This window comes from Canis aureus, chromosome X, assembly GCF_053574225.1.
Source record: "Canis aureus isolate CA01 chromosome X, VMU_Caureus_v.1.0, whole genome shotgun sequence".
Taxonomy (NCBI): domain Eukaryota; kingdom Metazoa; phylum Chordata; class Mammalia; order Carnivora; family Canidae; genus Canis; species Canis aureus.
Genome location: NC_135649.1, coordinates 12522833 through 12529324, shown reverse-complemented (window position 1 = coordinate 12529324; position 6492 = coordinate 12522833). Strand labels below are relative to the sequence as shown.

Sequence of the window (6492 nt, the reverse complement as noted above, 5' to 3'; positions counted from 1 at the left end):
GTTTAAGGGTCATTGTAGATCAATTTATTCCAACTCCCTCATTTTATACCTGAGGAAAATATTGCTTGCTCAGAAAATAAACTTTGAAGTCGTGATGTGTTCTAGAGAGCTGCTCTGTAGAAATACATGTATTATCTATATCATTTCTGATCATTTCCAGAAGAGGATATAGAGATAAATCTGACTTATCTAATTCACAGTAAGATATTTAGCAGATCCAGATAACCAGTCTATTATGTTTCTCATTGTAGGAACTATGTTGCATTTTCCAAGAAGATGATATTTTAATGGAAATAATATATTTTCTTTATTTAAATTAAGAGATTTAATCTTAAGGATTTAAATGAAGTGTCCTGAATTATTTTGTTCTGTATTATTTGTGTGTTCAAAATGAGACTTTTAGTTTTATATATTTAAACTCATCTTTATGAATTATATTCCTGGATAAATCCAATGTGTCTTAGTTTTATAATCAGAAACTAGAACTGAGGGGGGCACTTGACGGGATGAGCACTGGGTGTTATTCTGTATGTTGGCAAATTGAACACCAATAAAAAATAAATTTATTATTAAAAAAAAGAAACTAGAAACGATCCATGAGACCATTATTAAAAATAGAAAATGGGGCAGCCCGGGTGGCTCAGCGGTTTAGCGTAGCCTTCAGCCCAGGGCCTGATCCTGGAGACCCGGGATCGAGTCCCGCATCGGGTTCTCTGCATGGAGCCTGCTTCTCCCTCTGCCTGTGTCTCTGCCTCTCTCTCTCTCTGTGTCTCTCATGAATAAATAAATAAAATCTTAAAAAAAAAAGAAAATGAATCAATTCTTCCCCTCCCCCACAGGACTTTATCATTCTTATTAGACCCAGTGGGGATTTTCGAGCATACTGTAGAAAAAACTGGGCTAATTAAGAACTACCCCAAGCAATTAATTTTATGGCATTCAATGTTTCTTATTTAATTATATTTGTAGAATAACGTAATTTTTTTCTGATTACCAAAATAATACATATTAATTACTCTAAATGTAGCCAATGCATAAGACTACAAAAAAGGAAAATAAACCAAATTCCACCTCTGGAGAAAAGAACTGTGAGCAAGCTGGTATACCTTTTTCTTGTATTGTTTCTATATATGTGTCTAAATATATAGCTATAATTTAATTAGCTATCCTGCTATGATGCTGTTTAGTGATTGCTTTTTGGATATAATATGTCACAAAATTTCACTAGAGGAATGTTAGATTCCTTTAACATGGTTCTTAACAGCTGCATCATTTACATGTAATAATGCCGTAGACTCTGGTCGAAGAATAATGTTCGATCCACAGAACCCTGAGCAAAAGAGCTCCCAGGCTTTTATTTTGCTGATTGTGAGAAGGGTCACGTCAGTGTCCCAAACCTTAAAGGACAATATTTTTATTGCTCAAGGAGGACCATTACCAAGACATTAAACTTCCACTTCCTTGAGTGGAAACGGTGGAATAGGAGTTTTCTACTATCTTCCCATTGAAAAAAAAATACCTATTTTGGGAATCACTCACAGACTAGAGTACCTTTGTGGAAGTCCAAGAGTCCAGCAGAGAAGTTCCAGCACGCTGTTGGGACAAAGCTACCTGAGATTGGAAACACAGAAGAGGATAAAAGGACTAGTTTCCTTTTACCAGCATCTCTCCTCCCCCACAGCAGCACAGCTCGGTACCAAGAGAGAGTTCTTAGCCTGCTGTTTCTGCCACATGGGAAAGTGAGTGTGTAGGTGAACATCCAGCTGCCCCAGCCGTGCAGAACTCTGCCAGAGAGGCTCACTTCTTTCTCATCCAGTCCAGAATAAAGATTGCTGCACAACTAGAGCTGAGTGGCTGGAAGAACCGCCAACAGGGTTCTTCAAGAGCATCAAAGGGATGTAGATCCTACTAAGTACTTTGCAGAATTCATCAGGAAGCCTGCCCCAAAACCACTGGGGATGACTAGCCTGTGGATCGTCCAACAGGCCCACAGGTACCCCCACCGTTCACTCCCCCACACACATACACACTGTGGCTGGCTCTCTGTGCATGCCCTTGAGGGGGGTGGGTGTGCAAGCTTTTGCAGATGGTAGGGGAACATGCCAGAAAGCTGGTCTGACTGCAAGATTTGGAGAAAGCACACAAACTGGAGTTGTTAGCACCAGTTTGACAAACTGCCAAACCTGAGAATCTCTGACAGGGCTGATAGAAGATATTTTTCTCCCAAAACCACTTAATAAATTATTGTTTCCTTAATTTCTCTTTTCAGTAGCTCCTTGTTAGTGTGTAGGAATGCAACTGATTGTTGTAAATTGGTTTTGAACCCTGCAATTTCACTGAATTCATTTACTAGTTTGATAATTTTGTGGTGGATTCTTTAGGGTTTTCAGCATATAAGATCATGTCATCTATAAATAGAAGCAATGGAACTTGTTCCTTTCTGATTTGAATGCCTTTTATTTCTTTTTCTTGCCTAATTGCTCTCAGTAGGACTTCCAGTACTATATTGTATTGAAGTGGTGAGTTTGGGCATCTTTTTTTGTTGTTGTTGTTCCTGATCTTAGAGGAAAACTTTCAGCTTTTTACTGTTGAGTATGACGTTAAATGTGGGTTGGTCATGTATGGCCTTTATTATGTTGAGTTATGGTCCTTCTACAATTAATTTGTTGAGACTTTTATCATTAAAAAGTGGTGGATTTTGTCAAATTATTTTTCTGCACCTATCGAGGTGATCATGTAATTTTTATTCTTTATTCTGTTTATGTGATGTATCACATAGACTTATTTGGGCATGTTGAACAATCATTGCACCCTAGGGATAAATCCAACTTGATCATGGTTTATGATCTTTTTAATGTGTTGTTGAATTCTGTTTGGTAGTATCTTGTTGAAAATTTTTGTGTCTATGTTCAGAAAGGATATAGGCCTGTAATTTTCTTCTCTTGTAGTGTCCTTACCCAGCTTCAGTATGATTTTAATCTTTTTAAATTTGCCAAGATTCCTTTTGTGACCTCTCATATGATCTGTAATGGAAAATGTTCAATGTATTGCTGAGAAAAATGTCTATTTTTCTGCTGTTCAGTGGAATGCTGTATATTATTAGTTTCATTTGGCTTAAAGTATGGTCCAAGTCCAATATTTCCCTGTTTCCCTGTTGATTTTCTGTCTTTGTGCTGTATTCTTTGTTGAAAGTCCCCTACTATTACTGTACAGTTGTATATTTCTCCCTTTAGATCTGTTAGTATTTTTGTTAAAGTTGGCATCTTCTCATGGTCTTTTCTCCATTTCCCTCAGCCATTTCTTACATGACATGATTTAATTCTCTTTACATAACATCCTAGTCACATTCTTTAGAATATCCTCCAATTTGCAAATGCCCCCAGATAAATATACTGAGTATTGCAGAATTTACACAGTGGGCAAAAAAAAAAAAAATGTTGGTAGGTTTCCACCCCCCAAACAATTCCAAACACTCAGGTTTTAAAAAATGGAGCCATCTCTATTTGAGAGTGAATTTCTATGAAAATTAAATTTCTGGCATTTCCCTTAGACATACAATCTTTTAGTCATTTTAAGCCATATGGCATATAAACTTTCACTGTTTATCCTGTTAGTAATTAGAGTAGCACATTTTGAAATTGAAGACAAACTAGAGATAAAGTAAGATTTTTTTTCCCCAAAGACCTGGAAATGAAATAATGTGTTTTACACTTTTTCAGGAAAAGAAAAGTGATATTTCTTCAAGTGGCAGTGCATGAAGCAAGAGCCATGAAAAAAAATTAAGAAACGCCCAAGGTTTGTACCTAATTTTCCCCATACATCTATGCTATAGAGTGACAGGAAATCTGTACATCTAAGAGGGTGACGTGTAGTGATTTGCAGAAACTACCTTCTAGTCAGCTACTATATAACATTAGGCTACATTTTCTTGGGCTCCAAAATTTGTTTTGGCATTTCATTAATTTATAGTTACTGTGACCATAAATTCTGAATTTTCTAAAAAGTTATCATTTGAAAGATTCTGTAATATTGTTGAGCCATATTTTGCAGCACTGGGCTCAGAAATATGAGTTGATGTTGCATTTGAATTTTGTGTAGAATTTCTCCAAGGTTATAGAGGATGAACATCTATTAGCTAGGTGATGAACAGGTAATGGGTTTGGAACCTCTAGCCTGCTTAGCAATTCCTGCCGTGTAAAATGATCTTCCTTTTATGAAAAACTAGTCTTGACAGTGATATTGGGGGAAAAAACTAATTTGAAATGGATAGTTTAGTCTCTAATGTCTTACCAGAAAGTGTCTCTATTCCTGTTGTTATCTGTTCAGACTTGCTACTGTGAAAATAATGTTTAATCCCAATTATAAAGACTTGGAATAAATGAAGGCCAGAAATCATTAAAAACCTATTGGGTTTAATATAACATTTTATTTAAATGTTCTTTTTGCTTCTTTTCATTTAACCTTTCTGGTGACCTGATGTGCTCAGGCATGGTATAGAATAACCAAGGGAAGTGGGACACTTAATTGAAGTTCATAGGACTTCATCTGAAAAGGCGTTTTTCTGCTTTTTGTAACTTATTGGATTATTAAATGTAATATGTTAAAGTTGCATTTTAATTACTTTTCAGAAATGTGTCAGGGGCTGATTTTTCTAGTACGTAATATGGAGCCGTGCTGTTCCATAACTAGCCACATTTGACATGTAGTCAGTTCAAATGGAGATTTGCTCTAAGTACAAAATACATGCTGGATTTTGGAAACAATACAAATAAGATAAGGTGTGATATATCATTAAAATTTTTTAAGTTATATGTTGAAATGATACTATTTTAGATATATTAGGTAAAATCAAATATATTACTAAAATTAATTTCAGTGGTTTTTAAAATGTTTGTATTGTGGCTATTGGAAAATTTTAAGTTACATATCGGCTTACATTGTATTTCTATTAGTCAGCACTTGTATGGAGAAGAGAGATTTTTTAAATGCCTTAAAGGAGATGAAACTTTTGCTTCTTGGGCTACCCAGAAAGCTAGCCAGCTGCTAGTCCTTCATCAGGAAAATGGCAGTGTCAATGTGCTGTAGTCAGCCCCTGATGTCACATTTTGCTGCTTGTGACTTACTGTGTTTGACCCATCTCAGCTGTTCCATAAATATGTGTTGAATTGATATTGACTTACAGTTGCATTTCACTGGCTTATGAATCAGGAATTTTGAGTCTTGCCTTCAGCTCTGCCTCTAACTAGCTCTGTGACCTTGCACAAATCACATCCCCTTTACTTGTCTCAGTTTTTTCCTTTGTAAAATGAGGGAATTTAATATGGTGATTAAATAATCTCCAGTTCAGACATGCTGTGGTTCTATCGTGTGGCTCTACCTGGCAGTTAGAATTTCCATTTCTAAAGTGGCACAGAAGTTTTTACTCTAATCAAGATGACTTTAGTTTGCATGTGACTGTCCCCTGTGACTGATTATTCCTTTTTTCGTGAATATGTTAACACAGTCAGCTTCTGGAACCTGCAAGGAACCACCCTTCTGTGATCCTTACCTGGTATGTGAAATATTCCACCTCTTCTCTCTCTTCTCCCCTTACAATGTTCAACATTTTAATTATTAGTCATGCTGGCATTTTAGCTTTGATTTTGCATTAAAATATGTCTAATGTGTCACAGGAAGAGCTGTTCAGCCCAGATGAGCACATTAGGGCTTTGAGGTATATTAATAACTTACCAGATGACCTGTTGCCACTTGGTGCCTTGGTTTATTACTCTGTAGAATCCTATTGATCATACTCTATATATTTGTGTTGACCTATGTCAAGGAAAGTTCTACTCTAGTACCCATACTTTCACATAAAGAACTAAGCTAAGCTGCATACACAAGAAAGAAAAGGGTCTCTTGAGGAGCTTCGTTAACACAACTTATTCCTTTCCATTCATGCTTCAAGCCTTACTATCTGTACTGGTCCATCCATATTCCCCATAGCCCATCTATATCCCCTAACAATGGAGGGGACTAGAAACTTGCTGAGTACTTAGAGCTCTTCAAGGAGTATAAATTGCTTGTTTCTATATACTGAGTAATCCTTTGGCTTTGTCAGACTCAGATCCTTTTAGCAAAGAGTTAACAGTTGAGTAGAGGTCATATATAGATACAAGGAACATTTACGATGAAGTGCCATTTGGATTCAGAGAAGACAGGCTAGAGACATTAAGGAAGGCTTTCAGGAATATTCATGCTATCTTTATAGGGATCAGTGGCAATTAAAAAGGGGAGAAGGTGGGAGGGGGCAAAGGATTCAAGGCAGGAGGAATAATGGGAAAAAAAATCAGAAGTGAGAGGAGCCAAGTTTATGGAAGAGCAAATACTTTCATTTGGATTGATCACAGATTAGAAGATTGATGAAATGGAGTTTGTCAGATTATTTTAGAATTGCAAGGGACCTCTAGTGGGAAACACTGCAGATTTGAAAGATATCAAATGTCACAGCAA

The 6492-nt window shown here is 36.5% G+C and overlaps 1 long non-coding RNA gene across 1 annotated transcript; it reads left to right on the top strand.

The window, feature by feature from the left end:
• The first annotated feature begins 1241 nt into the window (after positions 1 to 1241).
• On the top strand, positions 1242 to 5552 carry LOC144308537 (uncharacterized). Its single transcript, XR_013375001.1, has 3 exons — positions 1242 to 1993; positions 3720 to 3795; positions 5504 to 5552. It is a non-coding gene; the product is annotated as an uncharacterized LOC144308537 (long non-coding RNA).
• The last annotated feature ends 940 nt before the right edge of the window (positions 5553 to 6492 follow it).